This window comes from Triticum aestivum, chromosome 4B (genome assembly GCF_018294505.1).
Source record: "Triticum aestivum cultivar Chinese Spring chromosome 4B, IWGSC CS RefSeq v2.1, whole genome shotgun sequence".
NCBI lineage: Eukaryota > Viridiplantae > Streptophyta > Magnoliopsida > Poales > Poaceae > Triticum > Triticum aestivum.
The window spans coordinates 244,888,763-244,912,761 of NC_057804.1; positions in this window are offsets into that span (position 1 = coordinate 244,888,763).

Here is a 23,999-nt window from a genome sequence, read left to right on the forward strand (position 1 = left end):
GATGCTGTTCCAATTTCCACCATGTCATCAAAGGACCTTGTTCCTTTTGGTGAGGAATATGTGATCCCAAGCGGATCTAATGAAGAACCTCAATCTGCTGCTTCATCAGAGCAGGTTGATGAAGAAATTGAAGTGGTTGCGATCCCTTCAACACCTGTTGCTTCCTCGCCAATGCCTCAGTTCACAGTTGAAGAGGCTAGCGTTGAATAAATTGAAGATGAAGACGTGGACATTGGCTGCACAACGCCAGTGATGAATGATGACTTTTGGGAAAGTCAGCACCCCAATACTCCACTCTTCACCCCACTTCAACAAATACCTCAGTCCCCTGCACCAACTGTTCAAATGGGCTCTGAAGAAACTCATCCCACTTCGTCTATGCATGAAGACATTCCAGCCGCTAGTGCTGAAGAAGCTGCTGTTGTTGAACCCTTGAACACGCAGCCTGCTACTGAAGAGGAACCAGAAATTCCTCAGCCTGAAGAACCTGAGATTGCGATTCCAGAGGTTGTGATGCAACTCACTGACACTCCAGTGCCCAAGCCAACGGATCCATTCTCAAAGAAGCAAAAGTTCAAGGCTGAAGATTTCTTCAGCGAGCATGTGTTCTTCACTGACTATAACCCCTATGACTCTGCTCGCATAAGGAAGAGGCATTTCTGGACTGCAAGTCAAGCAAATTTCTATTCCTCAGTACTGTTCAACAAAGACAAAGTCTTCGATCATGAACACATTCCTCATGTAGACATGGAGTCTCTGCCGTGCTTCGAGCCAGTCCTCAGTGTTCTTCACGTTGCTGGACTGTTAAATTTCTGCACTGACATCTGTGACTGGAATGAAGAACTCATTCTTCAGTTCTATGCAACGTTGTGCATCACAGGGAACTCTGAAGATGTGAATTCATGGGTGTTGGACTGGATGTCAGAAAATACTCACTACAAGGCACCAGCAACTGAATTGCTTCGTGCCCTCCCACTCAGTCCTCCCCTTGACGGTGCTCGTTGTGTCTACAGTGAACCTGAACTTTCAAATCATTTCATGCAAGTGCTGATGAAGCCATTGAAGCCAGGGCAGGCTCCTCGAACCAAATTCCTCGTCAAGGAGTTACTATATGTGCCTGGACTGTCTATCGCATTCTGTCGAAGACAATGAGTCCTATCAAAGGCCATGACTCAAATGATGAAGAGGTCGTTGGCATCATGAAGAACATGCTTTTCAATATCATTCATGGCGTTCCCGTCAACTTCCATGATTTCTTCATGAGGACTCTGGCGAATATTGCTATGTCACCATTTGAGCTGAAGCCTTATGCACCATGGATTATGAGATTCATCAGGACAAGGGCTTCACTAAATTACAAAGCTGACACTTTGAACCATGGCAGCTACTTGCCTGCGATTGAAGTCCTCAAACGGTCATATTCCTCAGCTGATGACAAAGGCAAGGCAACTGCTATGATAGATGAAGGCATTCGTCCATTGGATGGTCAATTTCGCAAGGCTGCATCCTACTCCACCAATGATGACTCTGCCACACATGACTCTGACGCCAAGCAAAATCCTCAAGCCACAGCTCCCAGGGTGATGACTGATCGTGAGTTACTCCTCACTCTTCATCAGAAGGTTGATCTCAATCATAAATGGGTCAAGCGTCAGTTTGGTTCAATTCTTCACAACATGACCTCAACACACAATGCAGTGAAGAAAAACCAATACTACCTCCATGAAACCTTCAACCGTACCTGGGCTGTTCTCTCTCATGTCTACAACGCTGCAGATCTGAAGAATATGGGACTCAAGGAAGAATTTGACTAGTCTGCACCTCCACCGAAGAAATTCAAGAAGGTCAAAGTTCCTACCTTGGTGGCCAGCTCCTATTCTTCATCACGCGAGACTGATGAAAATGAAGACTTGGACGACACTGCGGCAGGCCCTACTACAACAACCGACCACAACAACGCTGGCGCTCCTCCATCAACTTGATCATTCTTCAGGGGCATTAGTCCTCAGTTTCGATCCTTTTGGTCATTCGATGACAAAGGGGGAGAAATTTGAGTTAGTCTTCAAGCGGATCTAATTTGAGTAGTTCAGCGGTCTGTTATATGGGTCTTTTTTGCTAAGTTACAACTCTCGTTCTTCTGAAACTTTATTGGATCGAGTTGTAATCTTAAACCCGATAGTGCCCTGATACTTTTGATGCACTGTGCTTTGATACTCCTGATATGTCATTCTGCATGCTTGTTCCTCATTAATATTATTGCACGCATGCTGAATTTCATCAGGCACCATATTTCATCATGCATTTCAAATTCTTCATATTATATGTCAAATGTGTGTATAAATTACAAGATATAGGGGGAGATCTCCATGATTCAATTCTTCAAGTGTGCATTGCTTCAAAAGCAAATTCCTCACTATGCACATCTTCAGGGGGTTTTCTTCTATATCTTGCAATCAAATTCCTCAATATCAGTACTTACACTTCATATGTTTATCCCCGTTGAAAACTTAACCTATATTGTCATCAATCACCAAAAAGGGGGAGATTGTAAGTGCATCTAGTGCCCCTTAGTGATTTTGGTGTACTGAAGACTTATAGGTTAAGGGACTAATGCGTTTGTGAGTGTACACAGGTCTATAAGTCTATGAGGAGTTTGATATTTATAGACAAAGTCGACCCCTAAAAATGTATATCTTCAACTGAAGACTTTGGTATTTCTGAAGACTTTCATGAAGACTTTGAAAGTGAAGAAATTGGTGTATCCGTGAAGACTTGATATTCATGCGAGGAATATGAAGCTTGAAGACTTTCGTTTTCATAGTTTTGTTTTTCTCTTTCTTGAGTCATAGGAAACACCGTACTGTTAAAGGGGGTCGAGGAAATACTAAGGAAAAATTTCCAAGTGATGCTCAACTCAAAATCCTACACCTACCAAACCCTTCGAGTGAAGCCTTTGGAAATCTCATACAGTTCAGTCATTTCTTCAGTGACAGAGACGAAGTTCTTCTGGTCGCTGAGGAATTTGTTCTGACTGAGGAGTTAGGAATTCGCCAGTGCGGATTGCCTACACAGTGAGGAACATGATAGCCCTGAGGAATTTGAGAGTCAAATTTCCGACCGTTGCTGTGCTGCGCGCCAGCTGTCCCAAAATATCTTATCCACCTAACGGTCATATCAGACAAGGGCATTTATGTCTTATCATGTCGGGCTGCTCCCTAGGCTATAAATAGCCGCCCCCTACAACCACTAGTTGGTTGGCTGCTCCGAGAGAAACTGACACTTGTCATTTGAGAGCAACCCATCCTCCGAGGACTTTGAGCGAAAATCATCGAGTGAGGAAAATCCCAAACCCAAACACCTACAAACCCCAAAGTGATTGAGCATCACTGAAGAGATTGATCCTGCGTGGATCCGACGCTTGTTACCTTTGAAGACTGTGCTTCTTCCAGACGGTTAGGCGTCATGGTCTAGAGCATCCAAGAGGAATTGTGGATTGCCGAGTGACCGAGTCTATGAAGGTTTGGAAGTCGCCTAAAGACTTACCACGAGTGATTGGACGTGATCTGTGTGATCTTACTTCAAGGAGAATACGGTGAGGACTTGGTGTCCTGAGCTGCGTGCTCAGCGACTGGGAGTCCGGGACTGCGTGTCCTCGAGTTTAAATACTCAGCCGCTCCAACCAGACGTACAACTGAGACAGCAGTTGGAACTGGTCGAACAAATCATTGTCTTCACCAGCCTTACTGGCTCTATTTCCTCAACTCTTTCATTTGCTCATTACTGTGTTGAGTAATTGTTCATATCTGTGTTTGAAGACTTTGACTGAAGATTTTCTCAATTTCCTCAGCTCAATTTGTTCAGTTTGTTTGTCTTCATCTTGTGATATCCTTTGTTTACGCTTTTTGTACTTTGTGCTTGTCTTCATTTTATCATGATGACTAAGTCTGTATCCTGTTATGCTTACTTCTAAGTACTTATTCCGCTGCTAGTAGTTCTTCGCTAAGGAATTTCCTCACTGACAAATTCCTCAGTGAAGAATTCATAAAAATCGCCTATTCACCCCCCCTCTAGTCGATATAACGCACTTTCAAGTGGTACACACCAAGATGAAGAAAACGAGGAAGTGCACCAAGATGAACGTCAACAACCTCCTTCTCCACCACGACAAGAGAACGACAACACCAACAATGAAGAAGGCCAAAAAGAAGAACAAGATGAAGAAGATGTTCAACCAAGACCCAAGCAAAAGCTTTCACGAGTTCGAGCAAGATTTGCTAAAGATCATCCCGTCGAGAAAATCTACAATGATATCCAAACCGGGAGAATCACTCGCTCTAAAACTCGTTTAGCTAACTTTTGTGAACACTATTCATTCATCTCTAGCATTGAACCTATGAAGGTTGAAGAAGCTTTGGAAGATCCGGATTGGATAAACTCTATGCATGAAGAGCTACACAACTTTGAGAGAAATGAAGTTTGGACATTAGTTGAACAGCCCGACAACAACCACAACATCATCGGTACCAAATGGGTGTTTCGCAACAAGCAAGATGAAGATGGACAAGTAGTTCGCAACAAAGCACATCTCATTGCCCAAGGCTACACACAAGTTGAAGGTATGGACTATGGTGAGACTTATGCTCCCGTTGCTAGACTTGAGTCCATTCGCATCTTACTTGCCTATGCTAATCACCATGATATCACCTTGTACCAAATGGACATTAAAAGTGCTTTTCTAAATGGTGAAATAGAGGAAGAAGTTTATGTTAAGCAGCCTCTCGGCTTCGTTAATCCTAAGAAACCTGATCATGTTTACAAACTTCACAAAGCTTTTTATGGTATTAAACAAGCTCCTAGAGCGTGGTACAAATGCTTGACCAAGTTCCTTATTGAAAAAGGGTTTGAAAGTGGATATTCTACTCTTTTTACTAAAAGGGTCAATGGATAAATATTTGTATGCCAAATTTATGTTGATGATATTATATTTGGATCAACTAACCCTCATTTTAGTGAAAAGTTTGGAAAGCTAATGTCGGAGAAGTTTGAGATGTTTATGATGAGTGAACTCAAATTCTTTCTTGGTTTGCAAATCAAGCAAACTAAGGAAGGTACCTTTGTCTCTCAAACGAAGTACACCAAGGACTTATTCAAGAAGTTCAATATGCAAGAATGCAAAGGTATGACTACACCCATGCCTACTAGTGGACATCTTGATTTGACCAAAGATGGTGAAGCGGTCGATCAAAAGGTTTATTGCTCTATGATTGGTTCATTGTTATATCTATGTGCTTCAGTTCCCGATATTATGCTAAGTGTGTGCATGTGTACATGATATCAAGCTGCTCCTAAAGAATGTCATCTTAAGGCCGTGAAAAGGATAGTGAGATACTTAATCCATACACCAAACTTTGGCATTTGGTATCCAAAGAGGGCCTCTTTCGATCTTGTTGGCTACTCCGACTCGGACTATGCCGGTGACAAGGTTGATAGAAAGTCCACTTCGGGTACTTGTCAATTTCTTGGTAGATCTCTTGTATCTTGGTCTTCCAAGAAACAAAACTCGGTATCCTTGTCCACCGCCAAAGCGGAATACATTGCCGCTGTTTCATGTTGTGCTCAATTGCTTTGGATGACCCAAACTCTTGAAATTATGGAATATATGTGAAACATGTTCCATTGCTTTGTGACAATGAAAGTGCTATCAAGATTGCTCACAATCCTGTGCAACACTCTCGAACTAAGCATATTGAAGTTCGTCATCATTTTATTCGAGATCATGTTGCCAAAGGGGACATTAATCTTAAGCATGTTCGCACCGAAAAGCAATTAGCAGATATTTTCACAAAACCACTTGATGAGAAAGTGTTTTGCAGGTTAAGAGGTGAATTGAACATCATTGATGCTTCAAACTTGGAGTAGGAACTCCATTTCATACATGCAAGACATGAGTCGATGACTAATCCTTGATATTTCTCTTATGATGACTATCTTATGTCTTGGATACATTTGCACCTTGCATGTTATCTAACCCTTGTAGGTACTTGGACGAATCTAAATCTATGAGATTGCAACTCATTCACATCTTGAGTGATCTCTACATCACCAATTCTCTACATAATGGTGGTTGAAGACAAGGAAGCACGAAACCATTCAAACATATCCTTTGACAAATTATGTTGAGTTTCATGATCATAATTTTGGATACACAAGTGATCTTCCTTGAAAAGACTAACTCATGTAGGTATATGAACTCAAATTCCAAGTGGTGCTCCCAACTCTTGATGAGCTACATCAACCTTGAGCAACCCACACAAGTTCAACTACATGATCATGATCAACACCACCACCCAAGGTATGTTATTCCATCTTAGAGAAGCTTTACTCCAAGTCATGAGTCAAAGCAACTCGACAAGATGTGAATACATCAATATGCTTAAACAAAAAATGGTAACCCGATTTGGAGCTTAAACGATGGGTATGACCTATGATCAAGTGATCTCACTTGACTCCTAAGTCAATATACTCTAACATAGGTGACTTTGTCGCCGACCAATTCTAGATGAAGTTCTCTAGTGTTCTTTTCTGTTCTCTTGCATTTGTCTCATGCATATTTGTTTTCCTTTCAAAAAAAACTTCATCTAGATTTATTTTCTTTTCTATTTGTTTTGCATTCCCTGCATCCAATTCTTTGCAAATCTTTCAGTTAATTCCTTGCAAATCCTTGTGAGATCTTACTTGTCTAGTGAGCTGAGGTGACAAGTGTTTTCTCTGTGATGAACTCGGTCTCACCGGTCTGATACCTTCGGTCCAACCGAATCCTTTCGGTACAACCAAAACATACAACTCGGTGCCACCGATTTCACTACAGGAAAGACATCTTATCACTTGTTTCTGCATTCTTTTTGATCCAGCTCCACTCAATGAATCTTATCCTCGACCAGCATCACATTCCACTTACTACTTTGTTCTGTGACTCAAGGACCAAACCCATCATGACAAAAATCCAGAAGAACCCTTCTTGGAAATTGATGTCAAAGGGGGAGAGAGAGATCACATCAAAGCTTAATCATATCTACAGGGGGATAGAATACTCAAGGTGAGAAAGATTAATCATTAAGGACCCCAGATGCTTGGTGTTCAAGATGAGAGAAGTCACATGTCTTCAAGAGGGGAAAGACATGTTCATATTTGCTTGTTTGCCTCTGTTTATTTTCTTTGAGATCTGATTTTGCTCTGATTTTCTGCTCCCTATCTTCTCCCAGAATCCCATGCTAGATTCAAGGGGAACAAGACATCTAAGGAAAGGAAGTCCTTAAATTCATTGCACATCTTTACCTTTGGGGACATGTCTATATCCAATGTGGTACATAGTACTCACTCTACATGTCATCCCAGTCTTGGTACTCTTGTGGTTTCTTTTGTTTGCTCTAGCCAGTAGGTGAATCTGTGTTATCTAACCTTCTTTACGCAGGTTCATTCCATCCTAATCCAACTCAAGACCAAAAGGTAAGTATATGCATCACAGTCATGTGTATGAGAAATTCTTGCTGGTGTACATACTGTTTGCAAGAAGGACTCATCAGCATGAAGGTACATTTTCCATATTCACATCATTTGCTCTGATGCATATAGCCAAGATACATGTAACACATTGCTTACTTTGTCATGCTTATGCATTCACATGCTCCTCTATTCCATATTCACATGATTGCATACATGTAGGGGGAGCCTATGCATGTTACATGTCTTTCCAAAGCTTTACTTGTTATTCTCTATATCTTTATTTAAATCTTTGATGTATGTTGTCATCAATTACCAAAAAGGGGGAGATTGAAAGCACAAGTGCTCCCTCGGTGATTTTAGTAATTAATGTCAACATATCTCTTGTTAGACTAACACTTTTACCTACTATGTTTCAGATGAGTTCAACAATGAAGTGGCATGGACTAGAGGATGTGGAACCCCTTCAAGATGCTAAGGACAAAAGGATTGGCTCAAGCTAAAATCTCAAGACTCTACATTTTCTATTTTAGTGATCCAAGATCACATTGAGTCTATAGGAAAAGCCAATACTATCAAGGGGGGATGAGGTGTTGCTTAATGGCTTTCTTGCTCAAAATGCTTAGTGATATGCTCCAAAGCCCTAAACTACCTTCTCACATCCACATATGACCTAAACCAAAAGTCAAACTCGGCCCCACCGATTCTTTCTATCCGGTGCCACCGAGTTCAGATGTCATAGCCACTGCCACAAACCCTAGGAAAATCGGTATCACCGATAGGGATCTTGGTCTCACCGAGATGGGGTTGTAATCTCTCTGTGTATGTCCATTACCCAGATCGGTCTCACCGAGGTTGAGTAATCGGTACTACCAAGATTACAATGCAAACTCTCTATTCCTCCTCGTAACATTTCGGTCCAACCGAGATTAGCGAATTGGTCCCACCGAGTTTGCCTGGCCAACTCTCTGGTTAGCTTATTACCAAAATCGGTCCAACCGAGTTTGTGTAATCGGTCTCACCGAGATTAAGTCATGCCCTAACCCTAACCATATCGGTCCTACCGAGTTGCATGTCGGTCCCACCGAAAATCCTAATGGTCACATTATTTGCTAAATCGGTCCGACCGAGTTGGATGATTCGGTCCCACCGAGATTGGTAAGTTGTGTGTAACGGTTAGATTTTGTGTGGAGGCTATATATACCCCTCCACCCACTCTTCATTCGTGGAGAGAGCCATCAGAACGAACCTACACTTCCAACTTACATTTTCTGAGAGAGAACCACCTACACTTGTGAGGCCAAGATATTCCATTCCTACCATTTGAATCTTGATCTCTAGCCTTCCCCAAGCTGCTTTCCACTCAAATTTTCTTTCCACCAAATCAAAATCCTGTGAGAGAGAGTTGAGTGTTGGGGAGACTATCATTTGAAGCACAAGAGCAAGGAGTTCATCATCAACACACCATTTGTTACTTCTTGGAGAGTGGTGTCTCCTAGATTGGCTAGGTGTCACTTGGGAGCCTCCGACAAGATTGTGGAGTTGAACCAAGGAGTTTGTAAGGGCAAGGAGATCGCCTACTTCATGAAGATCTACCGCTAGTGAGGCAAGTCCTTCATGGGCGATGGCCATGGTGGGATAGACAAGGTTGCTTCTTCGTGGACCCTTCGTGGGTGGAGTCCTCCGTGGACTCGCGCAGCTGTTACCCTTCGTGGGTTGAAGTCTCCATCAACGTGGATGTACGATAGCACCACCTATCGGAACCACGTCTCAAAATTCTCCGTGTCTCCAAATTGTGTTTGCACACTCCAATCTCCACATTCTTACAAGTTGCATGCTTTACTTTCCGCTGCTCATATACTCTTTGCATGCTTGCTTGTTATGTATTGTGATTGTTAAGCTTGTCCCAAAACTCCACTTAAACTTAAAGAAGTTAAAAACTGCAACTTTTGGTATTTAGTGTTTAATCACCCCCCCCCCCCCCCCCGCTAGACACCTGTTCTAGATCCTTTCATCGTTGCTCAGCTCGGCGAGCTCGCTGGTGAGCCAGCATGTCCGGCTGCTAGACCGACCCACTGCCAAGCATGAGTCTGACTGCCCTGGCCCACCCACTCGGCCTCCCTCGCCCGCGCGCGCTTTCTGCTCTAAATGGTCAGCGCCGCCAGCCTTGCTTCCCAGTGCAGGCAATTGCTCCACCTTCAAATGAAAGAAGTGACGTCCGTCCGTCTGTCTGACGCCCACATTAATGATACGCAGTTGTCAAAGCGGCTGCTCCGGCCACAAGTCCGTCCCTCCGCCATCCACCATTGCTATATAAACTACTGCGTCAGCCATAGCTGCAGTCATCCACCTCTGTTCCCTTTATCCTGTCCACACCACAACTGCCCACCATGGCTTCCTCGCGCTCCAGCGCTCTTTGAAACGGGCGGACGATGAACCACAAGGAGATGACAGCCATTGCTGCAGACTGGCTGGCCGGCAGGCAGCCGGAGGACGACGACATCCCAATGGAGAACATGGTAGTCGACGATTCGGCGCCAACCCCCTCATCCGCGCCATCCTCGCCGATGCATTGCACCATGACCATCGGCGAGGCTCGTGCCCAATACATGGACACGGTGAGGCAGAAGCGTCAGGAGCAGTTCCCGGAGGCGCAGGCCGACGCCGCCCACAACCACCATCTCCTCCAGGAGCACCTGCAGGCGGAGGAGTAGATCGCCATGGAGTGGGCGGAGCAAGAGGCACTGCTCAACTCGTACCGCTTTACCTGCGAGGGACACCTTGAGCGCTGGCGGTACCGCATGCGGGTGGCTGAGGTTACGGCCGCCTACAAAGACAGTGATGAAGCGGGCAAAGTGATGCTTGGCAAGACCGAGGACAATGCAGAGGATAATGACGGCTCCGACGAGTCCCTTCTCCACTGGCGTCGACGAGGCCCTGCTCCGCCGAGGCCCCGCGGTGCCAACAACGAGGCAGAGGACACCACCGGCTCTGTCGAGGCCCCGCCCCGCTGGCACTAAGGCGGAGGCCCTACTCCGTCGAGGCCCCACCCCGCCAACAATGAGGCAGAGGACGTCGCCGGCTCAGCCGAGACCCCACCCTGCTGGCAATGAAGGGAGGATTTCCCCTGCTCCGCCGAGGCGCCGCCCCGCCGGCAACGAGACAGAGTACATCGCTGGCTCCGTCGAGGCCCCGCCCCGCTGCCAACGAGGCCACACCACACAGAAAATGAGGAAGAGTAGAACACGGTAGGTGGCCGCCGGTCGGGTCCAAGTAAGGCCGCCGCTGCTACCCTGCGGTTGAAGCCAAGCTAGGCGGGTTGACCATTGAAGGATGATTAGCTTCTTGGCGGCGACGTGGAGTTGGAGAGCTATGTTGGAGAAGGACGCTGCTTCTATTTAACTACCGGTGTAGTTGGCTGACTGACACGTGGGCCCAACAGGCATCTGGGCCACATGTCAGTTATGTAACTACATCCGCAGTTAAGTCACTGAAGCTCAGTCCGCTGGAGAAGAAACTTAATTTCGGCTCAGCCGGACACAGGTGGGTAGCTTTGGTTAATTAATTACACCTCCAGCACACCCCTTTTTAGTTGAGGAATGTATGAAATGTAATGAAATCCGGCATGTTTATATGAAATCCAACCGTGTATGAATGAATTTAGTTCGATTAGTTCAAATTATTGTATCACTGGCATTGGATGAACATGCAAAAAATACATACTAGCATTATTCCTGGGGTGATCACCTTGTTTGCAGCAGTTTCACATGTACTCCCCCCGGTCATTTTTAGTCTGCATACAAGTTTTGTCTGCATCAAAGTATCTCTAGTTTGACCAATCTTATAGAAAAAAGTATGAACTTTCACAATGTGCAAAGTAAAAAGGAACAGAGGGAGTACAAAGAGTTTGAGCAGGTTTTTAGCGTTCCTGTACATTGCAATCAAACACACAGGCCTGGCAATTCATAGAGAACATTCAAAACAATCGATGATTATGCATCTCAGCGATTCACATGTCAGAGCCAATATTTACTTCACAACTAAAGAATAAATAAAAATCGATCGACGCTGCTGACAGCAAAGGGCATTCCATTCAAAAATATCAAACGCGTGTCTTCTTGCTAACATCAATGAGCAAAATTTGACAAGGTTGTCTCATTCCAAAACGTCAAATGCTTGTTGTTTTGCGTACATCAATGAGCAATCTTTGACAAGGTTTTCCCATTCCAAAATATCAAATGCCTACGATTGTGGAATGGGCATGGTTTGCCATTACTTCGGACATTGACCTGGCACCTCGTGCTAAATAAACCAGCTGTTCTTTTTGTGCAGTTCCACCAAAATCAACCAAATTCGCACGTAGCTTGTATGATTTCGCCCTTATATGTTGCAACGCCTTGAACTTATCGGCACCTCCTTTCTTGTGGTGGAAATGAATGATTCGATGTATTCATGAACATTTTGTGCTATTCCCATTGAAATCAAGCTGAGCACCCCTGTTCGCACAAATACAAAAAAAGTGATTAGTATAAAGCAAACTGTACTATGAATTGACAGCTTAAACAGGCACCTACATGGTCCATGTAGAGCACACTTTGAAAAAAAATGGAACTCACCAGAAAGAATCCTAGAACAACATTGTACTTGCGCATCACAGCAAAAAATGGAGATATGTCAGTCCTTCTGAGCTGAAGTTAGTTTGATCTTGTGGGGAGTAATCTAACCATCCTTGAACTTCTCCATATGATGAGAAGATAGACAGGGCTTCTTCATCCTGGCATAATCGAAACTAGTCACTTCACGCACTCCATATTCTTCTTCAGAGGAGGATGATACTGTGTGCAAAGACAAGAGGACAACTAAATGCTAGCATCCCTGTTTGTTCGAAAAAAAGGAAAGGAAATATTTAAAACAACACAGATGAAGCACTTCTCAAGGACAATACCACTTTCTCATGACAGTATCTAAATAGTAGCACAACAACAATAGAGATACAAAGCTCAATCATAAGGACGAAATCCTTGGGTGAGTACCAACCTTTGTCAGGAGGCTTATTGTGTAGAGCATACAGATCAAGCACTTTTTCGGAACCATCTGTTGCTATCTACTATGGTTGCCATGCTTACTATATACTCCTTGATTAGTTTAATATTTCAAAGATCCTCTTGTGCAGTTCCACTAAAATATATGGTATCTTCAAAGAAGATCCCTGTTTGCTCAAGTAGAGATAATTACATATTACATTAAGAGTGGCATCAAATAAGTGGCAAAACAATTCTCGTTCCAGCCATAGCAATAAATTAATACTTGTGTCATCACAGTTCCAGTGCTTCATTACGACACCGGGAGTTGATTTTTGTTTTTCTTCCACTTGTTCTCCCCCTTCATCACTTGGTTCAATAATAGACAAGCTTCACCTTCAATGTAAGATTTGGCATGTCAATTAGGGAGCACAAGTATAGCACTAAACAACGACATTAATTTTCTGATGAAAGTGACAAAATACAGGCCAACAGTTGTGAAATATCATTATCTTACCTCAACGGGATATTACGGTGCACATACAGATTGGAAGTCTTGTCTCCATTTGTGCAGTTCACTAAAATCAAGCAACATTACCATACAAGTAGCACAACATATGAAAGCACACTGCACAATCATGTGAAAGAAGGCTAGTACTGACCTCTCATGACGGGGAATTCAAACAACTCACAAGAAGAAGATCTGAACCAAATTTGCCAACAAGGATAGGAAGTAAGATCTCCTCTTGTGCAGTTCCACTAAGATCAAGCAATCAAGCAACGTTGTTTTGGTTGAACTGCACAAAACACTCTTAAAACAAAAGTGTTTTGTGCAGTGCAACAAAATGTCACAATAGCAACGAGGTGAAGTAGATAACCCTATTTACACAGAGGTGCAAAGGAAACAACTAGTGGTCAATAACGGTGGATGACACACAAGCCAACAAAAAGAAGCATCTAACGTGTCTAAATGGGAAAGAAAGCAAGACAGTAGCATTTCTCAAACGGTGGCATTGACTAATATTAACAGAGAGATTATATTAACAATAAAATTCATTAAACATGTAATTTTCTTTTAACTGTGGCATTGCATCAATTTTCCAGCGGCATTATTAGAGGGTGTTTGTTTACAGGGATATTTTGGTGTAGGGACTAAAAAAACTCCATGTCAGTCCCATCTAAACCAAAAAGGAGGGACTTTTAGGGACTAAAAGTGGGCATTTGGGTCTAAAGAAAGAAGACCCCGAGGGAGAGTCTTTTTGGGACTTTTTCCAACAGTTGCCCCTGCCCCGCATCGCACCTTGTCTCTATTAGTTCATTACTAGGGGTAACATGGTCTTTTAGCATGTCATTTAATAACCTCTAGTCCATGTTTAGTCCCTGGATGTAAACCCTCGAGACTGATGCGCCAGGTGTCTTCCAGTTATTCGTCGTCATTGTCATGTCATTTGCTTGTGTGTTGCACTTTGCCATGTCATCATGTGCATTTCATATGCATGTTTTTCAAAACTTGCGTCCGTCTGGGTCCTCCCAGTTCTCTCCATTGCCCGTTCTGATCCTAGACACACTCGCACACGCCCGCGGCACCTCCCAGATCTCGTTTTCTGAGCCACAAAAAAGGTTCTCGGAACGGGTCGAGAGTTGACGAGTGGTCTTTGTACATCACCGGTAGACCTCCTGTCAAATTTCGTTCCATTTGGAGGTCGTTTGATGCCCCAACGGTTAACCGTGTAACCGTGAAACCCCCCCTCTCTTTGCAGCCCAGAACCCCTCCACAATAGCTCGCTAGCCCATCTAAACCCCCTCCATGCTCTCCGTCGTTGGACCACGATCGTGTGGGCGAAAACCGCACCTCATTTGGACTCTCCTAGCTCCCTCTATTGATATAAACACCTCCCCCCGTCCAAATCTGGGCAAAACCGACCCTAACCCTAATCCACATCGAAATCCATGCAAACTCCCACTCCCTCTCCCTCCAGCTGCCAAGGCTTGCCAAGCCCATCTCCAGCTCGCCCGAGTCCATCTGGGCCCGAGCACGTCACCGCCCGCCCCCTCGATGGGGCCACGCCGGACTTCGCCGCCCGTCGCCCGCCGCCTCGGCATGCATGCCACAAGCCACCGCCCTGTCGCCCATCGCCCACCGCCTCGCCGTCCGCACGCCACCACCGCACCTCCCTCCTCATGCACCGAGCTGCCAGCCACCACCTCCTTGCGCGCCACCACCATCGCGTGCCCCGCGCCCGCTTGCTCCAGCACCACCGCCGCCTCGATGCGTCGTCGGTGACTATCGCGCGCGTCTGACCCGCCGGCCCGGCCGGCCCCGCCGGAGCTCTCTCGTCACCGTCGCTCCATCCCCGACCTCCGTCCTCGTCCCCGCTTCCCGCAATCCTCGTCGCCCGCCGCCGGTGCCCCTTGCGGCAACCGCCGCCGCCATGGCTCAGGATCGAGCAGGAGCTCGTCCCACTCCCGTCGCCCGCCGGGGCGAGCAGCTCTAGGCCAGCCCAGATCCCCGCAGGCCCACGGGACAAATGTGAGCTCCCGCGACTAACGCCCGCCCTGAACATCTTTTATTATGTCGCGTTCATCTATGTTTTTGTTTCTGGAAAACTGCCGGCTAAACCATTGCTAACTCTTCGATATATTTCTTGCTGAAAGTATCTCTGATCCCACTGATAACGAGTAGGACCAAATAATTCGATTGGGGTCGTTGCTGACCCATACCACATAGTTCCAGCAACTACGAAAGCTGCAAAAAAAATAGCAGCGATACTACTGGAAAGTACAGTTTCAATATTGCCCATACATAATCCTTTATATAGACGTTGAGGCGGACGGACACTAAGATGGAATAAGCCCGCTAATATACCCAATGTACCCGCAGCAATATGATGAGAAGCTATTCCCCCCGGAACAAAAGGATCAAAACCTTCTGCACCCCACGCTGGATTTAGTCCCTAAAAATTCATATTATGTGTGCATCTTTGTCAGCTTATAACTTTGTGCATGTTCATCCGTCTTGCGGGTATAATATGTCAAAATGTTCATCTCTTGATGCTCTACACGATGGAGTAGATTGCATTAATGTTACTATTCGATGCCCTAATCTTCATTACAAAAATGCTAAGTGATATAAACTGCTGAAAACGGTTGCATGTTAACATCACTTAGGTGTATTGTGAGTGCTATAGCTTTGTCTCTGTTGATCCTATGTTTATGATCTTGACATGCAAACATTATGCTCTTTATGCGCCACATGTTGGTGTGCTTTGAATTCATGTTAGGGTGCATGTTGACATGTTAATCTCTATTGAAAATGTGCTTGTTGATGTTAACTGCTGAAAACAGTTATGACTTGTCAATTTTTCATTTTTATATCTTTTTGTGTGATTTTCTTTTGAGCATCATGACAACATGTTTTAGGAGCATAATTACGCCATATTTCCTTCCATGCAATCCATGTATTTTGGTACGCCTGTGGTAAGTGCATCAAGCTTGTGAATGGGCTACTTGCTGTTAATGTTCTATCAAGTCTGAATCTATCATATCATGTTGCTATGTTTGCTTGATGCTACCATCTAATCCATGCATAATCTAGAGATACTTAGTTGACATGTTTTGATGCCCATGTTATGCTCCATCATTCCATCCCATTTTATGCCTTATATAGTTCATATAGCATATGTTTTGGTTGCCATGAACATGCCTATATATTGTTTCAGTTTTCTGTTAACTTCATGATTCCATTTTGTGAGCTTGATATTAATTGATCTATGCCTCTTTTAGAGAAGCTCTAATTACATGTTTGGAAGTATGCTACGAGTGCTTAGGCCACATGCCAAGTTTGATAATTTTGGATATAAGATGACCTCTGTTTCATGCTTGCTAACATGTTATCATAATGTTGTTGTTTTACACTTGCTAAAACCGCTTCAACATTCAATCTTGTCTTGTTGGTTCCCACTAATCCATGAGTCATATGCATATGATGCCCTGATGTTATTTTTTCTTTTTTATGTGTACTTTGATGCCGTTCCCTTTCTTGCTATGTATAATTCCTGTAGCATGTTGTTTTGATGATTGCAAAGTGTCTACTTGCTGTTTTGGTCAGATTGTTACAACTTGTTTGGAGTGTATGTGTTGCACCGTTTCTCCGTTTTGAGCATGTTCAACATGAAACTTGCGTAGAATTGCATGTAGTTTCGTATTATCTTGTTGCAACCTTGTTTTGAGTGTGATAGCTTGATGTTTGTATGCATTTTGCATCAATGCCATGTTTAACTATTTTGCTCATATCTTCTATGCCGTAACTTCGAATTAAATGAACATTATAGGTAACTTGACTAGAATTTCATGTAGAACATCATGGTTCATCTTAACTTGCTGTTTAACAACTTCAACTTAATTTTTTGTTCAGATCTGGACCAATTTCGAAATCTGCATATGAGGACTTACCGGAATTGTTATATGTTGTTTCCGACCTAACTTAAACTTGCTTGGATGTGTGGACTTGTATGCATCATATCTTGCCACGAGTAGCATCATGTAGACTTGTCAGGCACCATACTTGGTTGAGCATCATGCCATGTTTATGTGTTGTGTGTTTACCATGTTGTTTGCTTCTTTCCGATTGTGCTGCTCCTCGATATTTCCTCTTTCGTTGCGAGTGTGAGGATTCGTTCGACTACTTGGGTTCGTCTTCTTCATGGACTCACTCTTCTTCCTAGTAGGATTTCAGGCAATATGACCGTCACTTGGATATCACTACTATCTTTGCTATGCTAGTTGTCTCGATGCTATCGCTATGTCGTGCTACCTACCACTTGTTTATCAAGCCTCCCAAATTGCCATTATAGCCTCTAACCTTTTCACCCTTCCTAGCAAACGGTTGTTTGGCTATGTTACCGCTTTGCTCAGCCCTACTTATAGCATTGCTAGTTGCAGGTGCAGTTGCAGGTTGTTCCATGTTGGGACATGGATATCTTGGGATATTACAATATCTCTCGTATTTCATTAATGTATCTATATACTTGGTAAAGGGTGGAAGGCTTGGCCTTTTGCCTGGTCTTTTGTTCCACTCTTGCCGCCTTAGTTTCCATCATACCGGTGTTATGTTCCTTGATTTTGCATCCGTAACACAATGAGGGTTTATGGGCCCCTCTTGACAGTTTGCTTTGAATAAAACTCTTCCAGTAAGGTCCAACATTGGTTTTACCATTTGCCTAATAACAACTAAAACTTGCATAGGGACTTGCCGGCCCTCGAGGTCCCTTAATCAACCCCCGGGCCAGTGCCCCACATGAGTGTTGGTCCACCTACCTAGCAGTCGGCGGTGTCACCACGGGGCAACTCGATGGTATTTTGGCTACGATAAACTTCGCATAGACGGTGTTGTCCTGAGAACAAGATACGCGCGGATAATATCGGGTATCGACGCACCGGGTGGTCTTGTTGGTTTCGTTTTACCATTGACGAAATGTCTTATGCACCGAGATCCCGAGTCTGATCGGATGTGTCGTGATGGAGGATTGTCTCCGCGGATCGTGGGCTTGTCATGGGCTAAGTTGGGACACCCGTGCAGGGTTTAAACTTACGAGAGTCGTGCCCGCGGTTATGTGGAAGATGGGATTTTTAATGTTAGGTTGTAGAGAAGTTGACACCAGATTCGAATTGAAATACACAACCCGCGTGTGTACCGTGATGGTCTCTTTTCGGGTGAGTTCGAGAAGAGAACACGGTGGGGTTATGTTTGAACGTAAGTAGTTTAGGATCACTTCTTGATCATTACTAGTTTGCGACCGTTTGCGTAGCTTCTCATCTTACTCTTGTACTCGTAAGTTAGCCACTATACAATGCTTAGTCGCTTGCTGCAATCTTACCACTTATCCATTCCATACCCATTAAGCTTTGCTAGTCTTGATGCCCATGGTAATGGGATTTTTGAGTTCTCGTGGCTCATAGATTACTACAACAATAGTTGCAGGTGCAGGTAATGCGATGATCTGAGGCGAGTGCAATGCTTGCTTGTTTGGAGTTCTTATTCTTCTTCTTCTTCGATCAAGGGATATAGGCTCCAGGTCGGGAGCCTGGGCTAGCAGGGTGGATGTCGTTCTTCTTTTTTGTTTGATTTCATCCATAGTCGAATCCTGCTCTTCTGCTTGATGAAATGTATTGATGTATTGTTGTATGAATGTTGTAACTTGTGGTGAGTGTAAGCCCTTATATTGTATTCTCATATATTCAGTACATGGTATGTTGTAATGATGTCCACCTTGCTATGCGCTCGAAATACGATTGTGCCCTGATCATGAATTCATCACATGATTGGGATAGAACCGCATCTTGGGCGCTACAAGTTGGTATCAGAGCCTGGATCGACCATAGGAGGCCCCTTGTTTGATCGTAGTTGGCCATTGTCAAGTCTAGAAGGTGCAGCGGGACCAAGGTGCAAGCAGATTGGAGGAGAAGGAGAAACTTGACCGGTCCTTCCTTCAATCAAAGCCTTGATTTCTGTCTCTAAATGCAACAATTAATCCCGACAACTAAGAGATGCCATTTTAGCTACCATGCAGGGCCACGTATTAACTCCCATGCAAGCCGACTTTGATTTCTTAACTGATCAACGCGTAGTTGAGTTCCATGCATTGGGTTTCCGGGGGAGATAACAAGGTAGAGTAAGGAGCGTATGGTTACATTGCTTAGGCTGGTCATAGTGGTCAGTAACTTGGACTAGTAACATGCATATGTTAATAGTCTATGTTACTACTACCTTCGTCCTGGTTTATAGGTCCCCTTTGTAGTTTGTGCCAAGTTTTTGACCAAAGATTTAACTAACAAAATGTTAATGCATGTCAAAAAAAATATATCGTTGGATTCGTATTTGAACATAGTTTTCAATGATATAATTTTTTGTGACATGCATGAACACTTTATTAGTTTAATCTATGATAAAAATTTGACACAAAATACAATGTGGACCAATAAACCAAGAAGGAGGTAGTACGCGAAGTTTGCCGTCGGAAGCGAGCCGATCTGGCTGTCCTGAGCTAGCAATGTTTTTCTAGCCCACCCAAGCTAGCTGGCCCACAAAAGCTAACATATTTTAACAGTTCCAAATGCCTAACCTTGCCTGGCTAGGCTATAAGCTGTTCTTGCTAAGGATCCAAATGATCCCTAAGTAACAACGCTCGCTAGCAACGAGGCCAGGAGGAAATTGAGATGCGAAGTTAATGGACGACGCCTAAACATTTTCGGAATATTTGATTTTCGTAAGATGACTTAACACCTAAACGGAGGAAGTACTACTCCTCAGTCCGGGTTTGATGGAATATTCGTCACCTCTTTTCTTCTTGTACGTACTCCATTTGTATCTCACTTCCTGTGGCTTCGCACTCACACGATATTCCTATTCTATGAACCTGTGTGTGTGTGTGTGTGTGCGTGCGCGCATGTGTGTGTGTTTAACAGCATGTGTGTGTTAGAGAGAGCGACACATCGACCTACTCCTACAGAGAGATGGTGTGTAGTCTACTATTTAGCCACGAGAGTCGGTGCGTCCTCTCGTTTCCGGGCATCCGGGCGGGACAGGCGGACAGCTGCTACGCCCGCTCCTAACCAGCCTAGACCACCCAAAGCCCCTCCATCGCTCGCGCGCACTTCCTGCCTGAAACGGTCAGCGCCGCTCCAAATAATTGGTGATGCATTCATGCCTGGGCAGAGCAGATGCGACCTCTCACTGGCGCTTGTGTTGAAGGGAGAAGCAGATTCAAGAGTGATGGTTTCTTCGTCCGTCCAACTTACTGCTGGGTCTATGTGATTTGACGGCTCATTGGTCATTATTACTGATGTGGTAGGACTGCTGGATGTCCCACGCTTTTGGAGAAAGAAGGTACTACTAGATTACAATTTTCTCCATTCTTACAGTGGAGGAGTGCGAGAGCAGTGAAAACATGCAGGCTCAGTGATTACATGGCCCACCTCACACTATCACCATACTTTCTGGACACTGTGCGACACCTAAATCTTTACATAGTACTAGTATAGTATGTACTGTAATTTATCAGCGAGATAAATTTGTTCAATGCTATGAAGCTTCCAGCTTCTGTTTCATGTATCTTGCGTCCAAGGTTGCCCGTTGCAACATTTCATCAAATACAAAGGAGACTAACATGCATGCTATTGCATCTCAATGATTGACAGATCATAGCCAATATTTACTCCCTCCATTCCAAAATAAGTGTCTCAACGTTGTGCAAACTTTAGTACAAAGTTGTACTACTACTAAAGTTAACACTTATTTTGGAAAAGAGACAGCTAAACAAAAAAATGATCCATGCAATCCCTAGCCCTTGAACTATAAACCCTTACCAGGCTTTAATTTGCTGGCAATGTTGGAGCTTCCGAAGAAATGAAGTTTGCAACCCTTTGACCATCGGATCATTTTGTGCAGTTTCACCAAAATCGAGATAAGCATCCATGTGGCAAAGAAATTGAAGAAGTGTGATTAGAATAAGATTACTCGGACTAGTAGATGAGACATAAACTCATCACAAATATAATACATAGAAGCCAGTAGAGGTATGTGTGGGGCAAAGAAGTAGAGAAATATCCACATGGAGTGATGTGGGCAGCTGGAGCAGTGGTGTAAGCCGGCTACAAAGGGAGTTGTACCTGAGGGATGTCGGGACGTAACTCAACCTAGAGGAGGGTGGCGGGAGGCGGCAACTGCCCGCGTCGCGGCAGTAAGCAAGGGACGAAGGCAACCTCACTGGCTTTGTGAGAGAGAACGGCGGGGACCCCTGATCAGGACGTGCCGACAATGGGTTTTCGCAGTCAACGACAGCTACTGCATCTACACTAAGCATCCACCCCTTCCCCCGGCGGACGTGATCCGCTGGGATGTTACAGATGTGGCCACAGTCGTTTTGTGCGAGAGAGTGTGAAGAGATCACCCCCAACAAGCAACCGTGTACGCTCGTCCTGCCTATGTATATAGTGGAGCGGTTTACTTTTCTCTCCATATCAACCTATTTATATTGCGTACGTGCCACTAAAGAAAAAAACTTTATTTATAAATGACACGGAACCTACTACTCGTTCTCCTATAAACCTCGCGCTTGGCATCTCCAAAATATTAACCTTGTGATTGGCTCTTCGCCTCTTCGGGAAGTCGAGCAATAATGGTACTGCAGTATATATTGTTTTGGCTATATGAGACTGAATGAATTGTTGCACGTCCAACACGTGGGCGAGGGAGAGTGCATACTATTACGTCTATTTCAATATCGTCTATGTATGGAGCAAAATGAGTTAATCTACACTCTAAACTACGTCTATATACATCAGTGTTTGGAGTATGTACTAGTAGTTCATATTGAAATCTACTAACGGACATTATTCTAAGCAATATGATAATCTCTCTAACCAAGGTAGGGACAAGGAGTAAACAGGGGGAGTAGTAAAATTTTCTCCTCGTCCTACGAGCCACCGCGCGCGTGGGCGAGGGAGCGGGCGTAAGGCGTACTAGTGAGCAAGCTTCACCTCATCCTACGGGTCACCGCGCCCGTGGGCGGGGGAGACGACGTACTAAGCAAGCTTCTCCTCATTCTGCAAGTTGGCGGGACACATCAAAAGTACTCCAATGTATAGAGCCTTGCCTCTAAGGTAGGACCCACATGGTTTCCCTCTTTTTTAACATAACACATCAAGTCGCAATTTGTTAGTTCACCTGTGGTAGACGATCCTCCATCAAGTGGACAACCAGTACACGTGTCAAATTACCACGTGGGCTGCCTTTTCATACAGAAACGAGCTCCACCGTGTACCCGTGCGGGTGTGGTTGGGAAAGAGACAGGAGTACATGCGTCGTGCGTGCACCTCTTCTCTTCGGGCACATCTCCCACCTACATGGGTGTGTGTCAGAGAGATACAAACCTAGACAGATGGTGTGTGCGTTCGTGAGTGTTTTTTATTTGGGGGGTGTGTGATTTCGTGAATGTATTTATGGGAATATGTGTCGATGACATCTCAAACAAAATTTTGCATGCAATGTGTGTGAAATCGAGGCCTATCCATATCACGTATAGAGGGAGGGGTGATACGTCTCCAACGTATCTATAATTATTGATTGTTCCATGCTATTATATTACCCGTTTTGGATGTTTATGGGCTTTATTTTACACTTTTATATCATTTTTGGGACTAACCTACTAACCAGAGGCCCAGCCTGTATTGCTATTTTTTGCCTATTTCAGTGCTTGGAAGAAACGGAATATCAAACGGAGTCCAAATGGAATGAAACCTTCGGGAGCGATCTTTTTGGAACAAACGTGATCCAGAGGACTTGGAGTGGAAGTCAAGAAATAACCGAGGCAGCCACGAGGGTGCCCGGCGCCGCCCCCCCCCCCTCAGGATGGGCGCGCCCCCCACCCTCGGGGCCCCCTCGGGCGTGCACCGACCTACTTCTTCCTCCTATATATACCCATGTCCCCCGAAAACATCAGAAGCGACCACGAAAAATTGTTTCCACCGCCGTAACCTTCTGTATCCGCGAGATCCCATCTTGGAGCCTTCGTTGGTGCTCCGCTGGAGGGGGAATCGACCATGGAGGGCTTCTACATCAACACCATAGCCTCTCCGATGAGTTGTGAGTAGCTTACCACAGACAGTCGGGTCCTTAGTGATTAGCTAGATGGCTTCTTCTCTCTGTTTGAATCTCAATACAAAGTTCTCCTCGATCTTCTTGGAGATCTATTCGATGTAACTCTTTTTGCGGTGTGTTTGTCGAGATCCGATGAATTGTGGGTTTATGATCAAGTTTATCTATGAGAAATATTTGAATCTCCTCTGAATTCTTTTATGTGTGATGAAGTTATCTTTGCAAGTCTCTCCGAATTATAAGTTTGGTTTGGCCTACTAGATTGATCTTTCTTGCAATGGCAGAAGTGCTTAGCTTTGGGTTCAATCTTGCGGTGTCCTTTCCCAGTGATAGCAGGGGCAGCAAGGCACGTATTGTATTGTTGCCATCTAGGATAAAAAGATGGGGTTTATATCATATTGCATGAGTTTATCTGTCTACATCATGTCATCTTTCTTAATGTGTTACTCCGTTCTTTATGAACTTAATACTCTAGATGCATGCTGGATAGCGGTCGATGTGTGGAGCAATAGTAGTAGATGCAGGCAGGAGTCGGTCTACTTGTCACGGACGTGATGCCTATATACATGATCATGCCTAGATAATCTCATAATTATTCGATTTTCCATCAATTGCTCGACAGTAATTCGTTCACCCACCGTAATACTTATGCTATCTTGAGAGAAGCCACTAGTGAAACCTATGGCCCCAGGGTCTATCTCTTATCATATAAGCTTTCAATCTACTTTTAGTTGCATCTTTACTTTTCCGATCTATATCATAAAATACCAAAAATATATTTATCTTATCATATTATCTCTATCAGATCTCACTTTCGCAAGTGG